Genomic DNA, 15,130 nt, shown 5'->3' on the forward strand with positions numbered 1-15,130 from the left:
CGTGCTCCCACATAAGTCCCCAATTGCCTGGCTCCGAACGCCAAGAGACTCACATCAGAGGGAGTTCCCACAGATGGCACCAAATAAAACAGCCAACCTAACCCCATTAGCACAATATTGTTTGCTTTGCACTACAACAAAAAACATTTTGGCGACGTTCTTTAGCAACCAAACAAAAATTTAGTTGCTAAAGATACATAATTAGCGACAGAATATTTATGGTCTCTAAAAACTAAACTTTTGGCGACGAATTTAAATTTTTGGTTGCTGTTGAGTTTGGTGCCAAGTAAAAATTCTATGTGGGAACACTAAAATTTTCGGCGACCAAATTAATTTATGGCAACAGAAATTTTAGTCACCAATTGTATTTGTTTGGCAACAAACATTATTTAGTCGTCAAAAATCTGAATGATATTTATGGCAACCGAATTAATTTGGTCACAAATAAATTGTTTGTCTTTGTCCTAATTTTTTATTGCCAAAAATAGTTGACTGAACATTTTGGGTGGATAAAGAAACAATTGACCATCACTTCACCATCTCATTTTTTCATTCCATCAGAAACGGCACAACACAGGTATGCTATTCTTTTTCTCATCTTTTTCTTCTCTCTCTCCCTCTCCCTCTCCTGTTCCCTTTTCCTCTTGCTCTCTCGTGCCACCCTTGCTTCACCATTGTTGTGACCTCTTTCTGTAGTGAGAAACAAAAGCAAAAGCAAAGTCAAAAGCCCCATCACTATTTCGAGCCATCGAATCGCCTTCATAACGCCCTGACAAGTAACCCTTCCTGTTTCTCTTTCTCATCAGGGCATTACCAATATAGGATAAACAACACAACAAAACAAAATATAAATGATACACATTAACAACATTCCTTCCCTTTTGAACTATTTCCAAACCTTACAACATTGTTTCTTTACATTTGCAACCAAAAATAAAATAGTTCAACAAGCAAGGAAAGAATTAACCAAAAAATTTCTTTATCCTAGTTACATCAAAATATTTGACTACACATAGTCATTTAGAAAAATGTCTCTAGCACACACAAAATATGATTCATCACAAGCTTCCATGTCCCAGAAGTGTTCTTCAACCCAAAACGTTCATTCGGGGAGCACTTCATCTTCCTTAGGCATAGAAAATATTTTTAATTTTCTTAAAATTATCATGAGGCAAGAAGAAAAAGAAAACAATAATTAAAAAACAAATTGTTATATCACAAGGCATGAAGAGGGAAAATGAAGCAAAATGGAAAGGAAGTAAGATAAAGAAAATGTAAAAATATTCTTAAAATTATGACAAGGCTGGAAGAAAAAGTAAAATATAATTAAAATAACAAAATTATTGAATCAAGAAATAAAATAGTATACGATAATATTTGTATTTTAGGTATCAATGATATAATGTTCCCATTTTAGGTACACAATAACAATGTTACATCAAAAGCTACATTGGCCCAATGTGCACAGCGAGAACAGGAAAAATCAAGAGAATGTATTCAACCGAGACAAACGTCTTTAATACCGTGCCGTCGTAGTCGTGCTTGCTTGGAACTAGGAACAAAGGCAACTGATGATACTCAGTCGGCGCTAAAACGAACAATGGTTGCACATCCTTCCACATGTTCGTTCTCAATGCCAAGCACATCTTTAGCTTCACAAAGGAATTGCTAAAAGACTGTGTTTTATTCTTCAAATACATACTTCTACTATTACCATTCTATTTTAATTTACACAGAGCCAATATTTGTAGGCCTACTCTTACAACTCCTTCCCTTCAAGAGGATCTATGTACTACTGAGGAATTAGAGGATATGCATATGAGTCCAATGGTTAGTACTCGAGCACATATAAATTCATGTCGTCATTCTCTTGGCAAGATGAATGTATTATGTCCTTTCTGTTCAGCATTACATTGGATGGGTGAAAAATTAGTAAAATCATCTCCAAACTGTCCTCTATTCGAGACATGTTGTTCAAAAGGAAAGGTTAAGCTTCCTCTGCTTATTTCACCCCCTTCACTTCTTCAAGCATTATATGATGGGAATGATGATAAATCAAAATTGTTTCGGTGTTATACTCGAGTGTACAATGCAACCAACGCTTTTACAAGTCTTGGTGCTACATTAGATCCAAGAGTACTTACTGGAAGAGGCCCTACATCATTCATTATCCATGGGAAATTGCGACATCGAACAAGATCACTACTACCACAATCAGGGCAAGATGCAGCTTATGCGCAATTGTACATTTATAACCCTAATTCAGCTTTAGAAGTTCGCAATCGTAGAAATCCTCAATTAGGAAGAGATGTTGTAAAAACTATTCAAGATAGTTTATTACATGTTAATGCATTCATTGCTAAATTTCACTAGGCTCATGCAATTTTAAATCAATTAGCCTTGATAGGACGAAATTTGCCTGCTCATCTCCACTACAGTTCATCGACAGATCGACGACGGTATAGCCTACCAACTATAGATGAGATTGCAGTTCTAATACCAGGTGATGGAACCAAGGTTAGTGGAATGAGAGATGTTATCTTACATCTACAAGGAAATAATGAGCTAATGTAAATCAATGAATGTCACCCAGCATATTTTCCATTACATAATGTTTTATTATTTCCACATGGTGAGCTTGGATGGGAACCTGAGATGAAACTGTGGGATGTTCAACATGATCAGCCTTCAACTGATCGGCTTACTCAAATAGATTTTTATAGTTATCGTTTGTTTGAACGACCCACAGAGTATTCAACAATTTTGAGAGTTGGAAAATTTTTCCAAGAGTTTTTGGTTGATGCTTGTGCTGCAACTAAACAAAATAGGCTGACTTACTACAAGCTTAATCAAGGGAAAATTCGGGCTGAACTTTACCAAGATTTGACAGATATTGATCTAAATGACCTTCAACCCAATCAAATTGGTCAAAGGTTTGTTTTGCCATCTTCATTTCCTGGAGGTCCTAGACACATGTTTGAAATCTTTTAAGACTCAATGGCTATCACATGATACAACCAACATCCAGACATTTTTCTCACCATGACTGCAAATCCTAATTGGCCAGAAATTACTTCGGCATTATTATCGTACCAAAAGCCTATTGATCGTCCTGATTTAATTGCCCGTGTTTTTGAGTTAAAGAGAAAATACTTGATGAAGGAGATAGAAACAAACTGAGTGTTTGGTAATAAAGTTGCCCATGTTTTTCTAATTGAATTCCAGAAATGAGGCCTTCCTCATATGCATGCACTTCTATTTCTTAAGGATCTAGACAAAATTTGGACATATGCTCAAGTAGACAAATTGGTTTGTGCAGAATTTCCAGATCTAAAAGATGAACCTATGCTTTTTGAAACTATCAAGTGGTGTATGGTACATGGACCATGTGGTGCTCGAAATCCACAAGCACCATGTATGGAAAATGGTAAATGCACTAAGAAATACCCTCGAGCATTCACAGAAACAACTACTATGGATCAAGATGGATATCCTATCTATCGTCGTCGCAATAATGGTCAAGTTCATATTGTGAGGGGGAAAGAAGTTGATAACAGAGACATCGTACCGTGCAATGCATATCTTTCTAAACGTTTCAACTGTCACATAAATGTGGAAGTTTGTGCCGGAATGAGATGCGTCAAGTATATACACAAGTACATTCATAAGGGTTATGATCGTACAACGATGTTGTTGGGATTGATAAATGAGATCCAACAATATATCGATGCGAGGTATATTGGACCTCTAGAAGCTGCTTGGCGAATATTTGGTCATCGATTGCATGCTGAGATACCAACAGTTGTACGCTTAGCACTTCATTTACATGGAATGCACCGCGTTTTTTTTAATCCTGATGAATCATTAGAAGCAATTGTTTCTAGAGCTGGCTAACAAATGTCAACTCTTTCTGGTTTTTTTGCATGTTGCCCTTCTATGGAAGATGAATGTCCATTCACTTACTAAGAATTTCCACAACATTTTGTTTAGCTTAATTCAGAAAAAAAGATGGAAACCAAGGCAGCGGGGCTATGCAATCGGTAGAATGTACTTTGCTAGCCCTAATTGTGGTGAGAGATTTTATTTGCATTTGCTATTAACCGTTGTCAAAGGGCCAGAATCGTTTCAATGCTTATGCACAGTCAACAATGTTTTTCATGATATGTTTAAATCAGCATGTATTGCAAGAGGACTTTTAGAAGATGACGAAGAATGGATACAATGCCTTAAAGAGGCTGCAGTTATGAAAACTGGTTACCAATTAAGGAGATTGTTTACTATTATTCTTACTCAGTGCTCTCCACTGCAACCATATGCGTTATGGAATCAATTTTCAATGCATATATGTGATGATCTTGCACATAAGATTCGAATATTGTTTGCCATTTCTAAACCAACTGAGGTTCAAATTGAAGACTATGTTCTATATCTTTTGAATCAAATGCTCCAAGAATCAGGAAAAATTTTAATTGACTTCCTGCCAATGCCACAACCTTCTACAAATTGGAGTGCAGTAGTTGGTAATAGGTTGATATTCGAACATCAACAACTGCAGAATGAGGCACAACAGGCAGATGCATAAATTATTATTGATCGCCTCAACAACGATCAATGAACATCTTATGATGCAATCACTTCCCCAGTCTTCGAAAATAAAGGAGCTATATTCTTTTTGAATGGAGATGCCGGAACAGGGAAAACGTTTTTGTATAATGCGATTGCATTGAAGTGTCGCAGCCTTGGCCATATTGTTATTACTGTGGCTTCATCTGGAATTGCATCATTGTTATTGGTAGGAGGTCGTACTGCTCATTCAACATTTTCCATTCCATTGGATGTATTGGAAAATTCAATTTGTGGATTTAGCAAGCAATCATTACAAGCAGAATTGTTTAGAGAAACAAAACTTATAATCTGGAATGAAGTTCGTATGCAGCATAGACATTGTGTTGAGGCAGTTGATCGCACACTTCGGGACACTCATTTAGGGGTATCACTGTTGTTCTTGGTAGAGATTTTTGACAAATCTTACCAGTTATAATCAAAGGAGTCCGTGAGCAAATTGTGAATGCATCATTAAGACACTCTTTTCTATGGAAGGATATACATTTTCTGTGTTCAAATTTGAACATGCGCTTGAATCATGCAAATCTTGGAAATGCTAATTTTGCAAAATTCTTGATGGAGGTAATATTTCTTCAAACTTTTTCTCTATTATATGGTTCTTTTAAATTGACGAAATACATTTACGTTTATGTACTTTGATTGATTTTACTTACTATTTTATTTATTTATTTTTATAAATAGATTGGGACCAATCCTCAAGAAATTGTTAAACTTCCATCAACAATACACAAATGCCAAGATATAAAAGACATAATCTCAGTAGTTTATCCGCAACTGTATATGGCAATGACATCGACTGCAACATTTTTAACTGAACGTACAATTCATTCTGCATGGAATGATAATGTCAGTTATCAATACTGTAGCATTGAATATTTTTTCGGGTAACACACATACTTATTTGGCAGCAGACAAGATGTCTGAAGATGATGAAATTGATCGTACTATAATAAACAGATATCCTAATGAATATTTAAATTCATTAGATCCTCCTGGGCTACCAGCTTTTAAGGTAGAGTTGAAAGTGGGCTGTCCTATAATGTTGTTAAGAAATATTGCACCAAAAGATGGACTATGCAATGGCACAAGATTGATGGTTTCTAGATGTAATACTCGCATAATTGAAGCTCAAATTTTAACTGGAGAAAAATTTGGCAATTTGGTATTCATACCAAGGATATCCTTGACATCGTCTTCTTTAGAAATGCCTTTCTGAATGACAAGACATTAATTTCCAGTTCAACTGGCATATGCCCTGACCATTAATAAATCTCAAGGGCAATCTGTGAAATTTGTTGGAGTTGATTTGCGCACACTAGTGTTTAGTCATGGGCAATTGTATGTGGCCCTATCTAGATGCACATCTTTTGATCGTATAAGTGTCCTTCCTAATGATGAGCCAGATTCTACTACAAACATTGTTTACAAATTGTTATTTTTAAAATATTTTACTATATGTGTCGACTTTTGTAGGATTGGGTTAAAAAAATATATAGAGCTCAAAAAGATAAATACAACAAGATTGCTTTTGTAGAATCAAAATTAAAAAAATCTGACACAAAAGGATAAAAAAAAAAAAAACACAATTAGTAAGAGCACTCCTCAACATTGAAAATGTATACGAATCTATTTTTATGTTTGATGAGTAAGAATATAACCATTGATGATTAATGAGAACCTCAACCCATTTGATTAAGATGAAATAAAAATGATTTTTGACATGAAATATAATTGTAAGAAAGCAGAATGAGATTTAGTAATTGCCACAAAGAAAAATTAATTGACACAGAATTAACAACCTCATAACATATTTTAGTTAACAACCTACTTTAAGAAGTTCGTATGTGCATGTATATCACAGATTATGGGTTAGTTATTAGTCCTTTGAGAGCTTTGGTGCCTTATTAGAGGAAGACATCCTTTAATGTTTCAATTTTAGTGTGGTCCAAATGTAATTGTCATTGGTAGGGTTCAATGAGATTTTTGCTTCGGAATTTTTTTTTAAAGAGAGTCTCAACCCATAAAATGAAATAAAAATGATTCTTAACATGAAATTCATTTTTCCTTAACCTCCATTTGATAGAGAGAGAGAAGTGGGTGTTGAAACCCAATTGATTATTAAAGAAAAAAACACAATATAGAATTTTATTTTCTATTTTGAGACATTTGAGACATTTGATAAAAAATTTTAAATTTTGACAAACCGTCATTTTGTCAACCCATATTTGGTGAGTAAAAATATGACTATTAATAATTAAACAGAGTCTCAACCCATTTAACTAAGATGAAATAAAAATGATTCTTAATTTGAAATCTATTTTTCCTTAACCCGCATTTGATAGAGAGAGAGAAGTGGGTGTTGAAACCCAGTTGATTATTAAAGAAAAAAACACAATACAAAATTTCATTTTGTATTTTGAGACATTTGATAAAAATTTTAAAATGTTTAACGTTTTTGTTTTTTCTATTAAAGCTCATCCTCAACAGCAGCATTCAATAGATTATAGGAATTATTATCACCAAAAATAGGGTGCAAAATAAAATGGGCTTTTGGATTATGCAACAAAATAAAACAGGGTGCAAACAGCCCTATAATGCAACAAAATCAAAATCCATCATATTTTTAACCCATTTCAATAGTTACAAAAATAGAAAGACACCCTTTAATGTTTCAATTTCAGTGTAGTCCGAATGTAAATGTCATTGGTAGGGTTCAATGAGATTTTTGCTTTAGAATTTTTTTTTAAAGAGTCTCAACCCATAAGATGAAATAAAAATGATTCTTAACAAGAAATCCATTTTTCCTTAACCCCCATTTGATAGAGAGAGAGAGAGAGAGAGAGAGAGAGAGAGAGAGAGAGAGAAGTGGGTGTTGAAACCCAATTGATTATTAAAGAAAAAAAACACAATATAGAATTTTATTTTGTATTTTGAGACATTTGATAAAATTTTTAAAATTCTAACAAACCATCGTTTTGTCAACCCATATTTGTTGAGTAAAGACTTGACTATTGATAATGTGTGAGTGATTTTCCGATCACATTGCCCAACTCAGTATTCAGTAGGAGAACACTGGCAGAATAGATGACACCTGGCTAACCTGTAACAGAAAGAGAAGATTTCGGCGGTGGTTCGTCCACCTGGGGGCACTCCACGATCAAGTCAGTATATCTCTCAAAGATAATCAATAGTGCTTAACTCACTAGACAGAATATAACTTGCATACCTTAGGCCCACGTGGGTGCCTCTCTTTTATAGCTAACTCAATCCTTGTCCCAACAGGAGCCTAGCTCTAATGGACTTAGGATTACTATCAATCTTGGATTCCAATAGGATTGGGATAAACTCCCTAAGAGTCTTATCCTTTACCAACTGTAGTCTTCCCCTTTTCTAGGACTCCTGTGCCTTATCCGCTTATCTCGGACTCTGATATCTTCAGAGGTAACCTCGGCCTTGCAGAGATAACCTCGGCGTCATGGCCGGCACACGTGGCACCTCGGCTGACACATCGGCGTCACCTTGCCTCGTGTTGGTATTCAAAAATATATCCCCACAATTGCCCCCTAGGTTTTATTACCTGGGCATTCTGAGGTGATGGAACCTATATCAGTACCTCATATTAATTCATCGGTTTAATCCGATATTATCACCGTAGGCCGACATGTCTTCTTAAAGATCAAGAATTCCAAGAGCTCCTTCACGCATATGGGCTGTCGTACATAACAACTCAATCGTTAAGCCACGTGTTCTCTCCTTACTGGATCGTACTCTAGACACACTTATAAGTCATTTCGCGCCTACATGCGCCGTTTGACACATTTGTTGTCCCAGGCGCATTAATTGCCCTCTTTTTGCCGCCATTTCAAGTTTTTGACAAAACTTGTTTTCCTCTTTCGTTTTTTTCACTTTTCATTCGATTCCATTACTTTTTCTCTCTCTAGCTCTTGAATACGCCATTGTTCCAGACCTCAAGCTCTGCAACTACCTTCATTCCTCCTTCTGGTGAAGCTTCCGCCGTTTTGTTACTTCTGTAACTATTATCTGACTTCGGCGATTCTTACACCGACTTCTTTTCTTCGGTGAGTTTACTGTTCCCTTCGTTTTTAATTCTTTGATGTTTCTATTACTTGCTGTCATTACTGCATTTGTTCAAACTTTTAACTTGTGAATCATACATCTGAATGTGTTTTTTTGACGATTTTGCCCTTGCCCATATCTAGAACACACGCACTGTTTCACCACTTCCCTGTACTTTTGCCACTGTTCTTGGCCCTATACTTCTTGTATTCTTTATGCTCTTGATAGACCATCTCTGTTCTTGATTCTGAAACTTGTTCTTGTTTCTGTTTTTTTTTTTTTTTTTTTTTTTGTGTCTTTTCCAGATTCGTGCCTTCAATCTTCATATCCATAGACTTAGGTTTGGGATTTGTTTGTAGAACCCACAATTTAGGGCAAAACTGAAACGAACTCCCTCTAGATCCATACAAACCCTTACCAAAGTGTACTTTTAGGTTTTTGGCCGAGGTCCTTTAAACCTTCAAAAATACTTCTTCTTGAAATCCGATATCTCCATTTAAGCCGACATTATGGGTATGTGGAAACATAGGGTAAACAACCCATCCAAACTAGAATTCTTTAGACAAGAGTTTGAAATCCCAGCCGACGTCCATTTGAGGTTGGCTGGGGATGATGACTCCATCATGCCTACTGATGACGCCATGCCTTTCCCTGTGGTAGCCTTTATTGAGTGTGGACGTCGGCTCCCACTCAACATCCTTTTCCGTGAAATACTTTCATTATTACAAGTTGAACCCAATACAACTTTCCATCAATTCCTATCGAACCATCAATGGTATCATAGCCTTAGCGAAACAAGAAAACGCTAGGATCACATTAGCCGATATCCAATATTTCTACACTATGTGTGGCCTCAAAAAAGACACCGGCTACGTTTACTACCTCAAGCCGAGGTCCACTGAATACAAAATTGTTGCTGACCTCCCTGACTCCAACAAGGGAGCTGGGGACGATTATTTCATTACTTCGGGGAACTGGGAGTTCGCCCCAGATAAAGACCTCCATCTCTTCCCTCTCTTTCGATCAGTCTTTGTAAAGGGCAATAGTAAGAGCCTTCCATTCATACCTACTTTGTTTTTTAAAGTCTTTCATACTTTATCCATTTCTTAATATCTATTTTTCTTGCAGGTGTTCCTAAGCCACCAAAAAACTTTCGTCAATCTTTTATTTCCAGCAAGGATTTGAAGAAAGTCTTGGACCTGCCAGTCCATAAATGAACGGCACCTCTGCTTCTCAATTTTATTCCAACATACAAGTCAACTTTGCCCGACGTCCCTTGGAGGAAGAAGAAAAGCCTTTCTCCACCCTGTACCACAACTCCACAAACCGCGTCCACATCTCAGAAAGACCAAGGATCAACCTCTAATCCAGCTGAGCAACCATCAACCTCGACTCCATACTTGATTCCAATATCCCAACACCACCGTCGACGCCGAACAATTTCTACTGCCGCGATGGGTCGCCCAAAACTAGTTGCCAAAGATCTCCTGGCTAACATTCCAACTGATGTTGACGCTCAGCCAACACAAACTCTGCCTCCTCCAAAGCCAAAACGAATAAAAAAGGCTCAGCCTAAGGAAAAGGTGCCTCAAATCGATTATGAGGATACCTTGCCAATTTCAAAACTGGCGCCAAGTGAAAAAACTGCCTCTGTCCCTGCGAAGAGGTCTGCTGAAACACTTCCATCAGAATCCACCAAATCCAAAAGGCCGAGGTCATCTTCTGCAATGACCTCGGGGTCTAAAAAGCCTGCTGCCCCCTGGGCCCCTGAAATTACCTTGGAAGATAAGCCAGTCATGGCCAATGATGGCGCCGACGACATAAACGTCGGCGTAGCCCTCAGTACTGCTCTACTTCTTCCCAGCGATCTCGACCGGAACGCCGAGTTGAGTGAGAACGAAAATTATGCTTTGATGCTCCAGCGATCTGTTCAGGTAAGTATCTTTACTTGGTAATTTTTCCTCTCCTGCACTTTAGAAGATTTTGTAATAACTTTTGTCTTGTATTTTTTCAGGCTATCCAGCATGCCCATTCTTTCTCTATTCAATGTTTTGAAAATCGGGAGAAGTTGGCCGAGATGAAAAGGGAGTTCTCTACTCTTCAAAAAGCCAACAAGAGTTTACAATCAAAGATGAAGAAGTTGGAGGACCAAGCCGAGGCTGCAATTAAAGCCCAAACCGATGCCAAAGAAAAGGCTGAATTTGCCGAGGCCATGAGGAAGGTTTCTGAGGCCCAAAAAAGAGAGGCTGAGGAAAAGATGGATCAGGCCCAAAAGGAGCTTCAAGAGGCCTTGGCCACGAAAGAAGCCAAAATCAAGGATGCCGATGAGAAGGCATATGCTTAGGGCATGGCCGATGTCACGAAGGCCTACGAAAAGAAAGTGAAGGAGGCATGCAACAAGGGTTTCACCCTTGGTTGCATATCCATTCTAAAAAAGCTTAATGTCCCTGAGGATTTGCCTTTGAGAAGCGCCGACGCCATTCCTCTTCCATTCCCCCCACCTCCTCCACCAGCTCAATCCGATGATGATTCTGAATCTGAAGAGGAGGAGACCTTGGTCAGGAAATCCAAGGAGGCTGATAGGGCCAAGTCTCCTCCTCAAAATGAGCAAGTCCTGGACTTGACTCAAGATGAGGAGGATGAGGAGGTTCCCAAAGATGCTGGTCCTGGGAGGGTTTCAACCGACGTCCCTCTCGCCGACAAGAGTATTGATGAAACCTTGCAAGAGATTGATGCTGAGCTTGTGGCAGAGAAGGCGACCGAGGTGGCTTCTCAACAGTCTTCCGAGGTCCCAACCCAACGTACTGCCGATGCTGAGGAATCTTAATTTTGATGTCTTTTTCTTCTTTTGGGAACAATTGCAAGCTCTTTGGCCGACGTGCCTTTTCTGAATATTAATACAACTTTCCTTCTCTGAGTGCTTGTATCTTTGTCTTCTCTTTACTGCTTTTGTATGATTCTATACTTCGAAATTTTTGCATGTCTTCAATATACACTTCAATCCTTGTGCAACCTTCTCGGAGTGATACAACTCGGTTGTACAAGCTGATGATTTATCTTGGCAAGTACCTAACTGCCTTTCTCGGCGTAATCTTGGTTTCACCTTGCAAATATAAAATTTTTAACAAGTGCTTAATCTTAGTCTTTAATCTTCTAATTTGTCCACAATTTTCAACAAGTGTTTAAACAATGATTTCGGCTTAACTTCACCTTGTAAATTGTCCACAAATTTCAACAAGTGTTAAACAATGATCTCGGCTTAACTTCAACTTGTAAATTGTCCACAAATTTCAACAAGTGTTAAACAATGATTTCGGTTTAACTTTAACTTGTAAATTGTCCACAAATTTCAACAAGTGTTAAACATATTCTTCTTCTCTCTACCCCCTAATGTGAACTTGAGTTCCACTTGGGTCCTCATTATACATGTAGACAATGTCAAGTATCTTGAAAAGAAAACCAAACTGAATCTTTATTTATTTACGTCAGCAAATGACAAAAGAACAAATGAATTCTAATGATAGAAAAATTTCAAATTGCAAGTGTTCCAAGGCCTTGGCAACTCTTTGCCCTCATTATCTTCAAGCCGATATGCCCCATTGCCCAACACCGAGATGATTCTGTGGGGTCCTTCCCAATTTGGGCCAAGCTTGCCCTCTCTGGGATCCTTCTTGTTGTCGACGACTTTTCTTAAGACGAGGTCACCAATCTGAAATTCCCTTGGGTTAACCTTCTTGTTAAAAGCTCTGGCAAGCTGTTGTTGGTATGCTACAAGCTGAATTGCAGCTTTCTCCCTTCGTTCTTCTAGAAGATCTAGATCTCGGGCTAAGAGTACATCATTAGTCCCGTTCTCTAGCCCCTGGGTTCTGATCCCAGGGATGCCGACCTCCAGCGGAATGACTGCTTCTGTGCCATAAGCCATGGCAAAGGGGGATTCCCCTGTTGATCTTCTTGGCGTAGTTCGATATGCCCAGAGTACATTGGGCAATTCCTCTACCCACTTTCCTTTCGCTGCCTTCAGCCTCTTCTTTATCCCATCCAGAATTACTTTGTTGGATGCTTCTGCTTGTCCATTGCTTTGTGGAAAGCTTGGGGTTGAAAAGTAGCTTTTGATCTTGAATTTTGCACAGAAGTTCTTGATTAGCTTACTATCAAATTCAGTTCCATTGTTTGCAGCAATTGCTCTTGGAATCCCAAACCTGGTGATAATGTTCTTCCAAATGAAGTTCTTTACGTTAACATCTCGGATCTTAGCAAGAGGTTAAGCTTTTATCCATTTAGTGAAGTAATCTGTTGCTACCAGAAAGTACTTCCGTTGTCCAGTTGCTTGGGGCAGTTGCCCGACGAGATCCATGCCCCATTGGGCAAATGGCCAAAGACTAGAAATAGGGTTCAAGTTTGCTGCTGGCTGGTGTATTAGAGGTGCAAACCTTTGGCATTGTTCATACTTCTTTACATAGGCTTCTGCATCTTTCTGCATGTAAGGCCACCAATATCCCTGGGTGATGGCCCTATGGGCGAGTGATCTGCCCCCAACGTGGCTTCCACAAATGCCTTCATGAATTTCATATAGAAAATCTTCAACTTGTAAAGGATGTACGCACCTTAAAAGGGGTCCAGTGAAGGACGTTCTGTAGAGATGTCCTTCTGCTGTCAGACTGAATCTTGCCGACGTCAATCTGATCTTGTGTGCCTCCTTGCGGTCATCTAACAGCTTTTCTTCTTTTGGGAATGCAATAATTTCATCCATCCAGCTTGGTCCCATGTCTACACACATCGTTTCGTGCTCTGTGGTCAGTGGTTCGATGCTCGGGCCCGACAAGTAATCGATCATTATGGTCCTTGCTTTTCCAGGTTGTACCGTACTTGCTAAGTTGGCCAATGCATCGGCGTGGCTGTTATCATCTCGGCTTACCTGAAGTAGTCGGCAGTTCTGAAACAAGGCTGACAACCTGATGACCTCCTTCGCGTAGGCCGACATTCGTTCATCTCGGGTTACAAACTCGCACGTTGTCTGGTTAACTATCAGTTGTGAATCACAAAAAACTATTACCTCATATGCTTGCACTGTTGCTGCCAGCTTCAGTCCTGCAATGAGTGCTTCATACTCTACTTCATTGTTTGAGGCCTTGAACCCCAAACGAATTGATTGTTCTAGTACCTGCCCATCTGGGGATATCAATACCACTCCTGCCCCCGCTCCTTGTCGGTTTGAACTCCCATTAACGAATGGTCGAAAGGAGTCGCCGATGTAAATGCTACAGGGTTTGAGTTTTTCCTCTTTTCTTTGTTCTTTCACCTTTGACTAAGCTTCTCCTTGCTTGGTTAGACATCGTTCATCCTGGCTCAATGAAGCCCGATGTTCGATGGATTCTGGTGTGAACTCGGCTACGAAGTCTGCCAGAGCCTGGCCTTTGATTGTTGTCCTTGGCCTGTACTCCAGGTCATACTAGCCTAGGGTGACTGCCCACCTGGCTATTCTTCCTGTCAAGTCTCCTTGTTGCAGCAAGGACTTCAAGGGGTGCTCTGTTAGTACCACAATTTTATGGGCCTGGAAGTAATGGTTCAACTTCTTTGAACCCATTACTAAAGCTAGTGCCAATTTCTCTAAGGGTAGATACCTCATTTCTGCATCGGCTAAGGTTTTGCTTACATAGTAAACAACTCTTTGCTCCCCTTTTTCTTCTCGGATTAGTACTGCACTTATCGCATGTTTTGAAACGGCTAAGTACAGGAACAGCTCCTCCCCAGGTTCTGGATTTGAAAGAACTGGAGCTGTGGTCAAGTACTTCTTTAGGTTGGCCAAAGCGGCTTCGCATTCTTCGGTCCACAGGAAATCTGCAGCTTTCTTTACCAAGTTAAAGAAAGGTCTGCACTTATCTGAGCTTCTGCTGATGAACCTGTTCAGGGCTGCGGCCCTTCCAGATAGCATCTGCACCTGTTTTGCCGACGTCGGGCTCTTCAACTCTAGGATGGCTTTGATATGATCTGGGCTGGCCTCAATGCCCCTTCTGGTCACCAGGTATCCTAAAAACTTACCAGATCCAACTCCAAATGCACACTTCGATGCATTGAGTCATAGCCGATATGTTTTAAGGATTTTGAAGACTGCTTTTAGATCAGCGAGATGACCCTCAGGCTCCTTGGTCTTAACGACCATGTCGTTGATGTAGACTTCTACTGTTCGGCTAATCAGGTGTTTGAACATTTTGGTTACCAGCCTTTGGTAAGTTGCTCCTGCGTTTTTCAACCTGAAAGGCATTACTCTGTAGTAGTACAGGCCTTTTGAGGTGATGAACGTGGTCTTCTCTTCGTCTGGGGGGTATATGGCTATCTGGTGGTACCCCCTGTAGGCGTCTAGGAAGCTCATTCTTCCGTGCCCTGAAGTGGCATCTACTAGTTGGTCAACCTTGGGTAGAGGAAAGCT

Source organism: Camellia sinensis, chromosome 1 (assembly GCF_055761805.1).
Source record: "Camellia sinensis isolate YWXY chromosome 1, ASM5576180v1, whole genome shotgun sequence".
Taxonomy (NCBI): domain Eukaryota; kingdom Viridiplantae; phylum Streptophyta; class Magnoliopsida; order Ericales; family Theaceae; genus Camellia; species Camellia sinensis.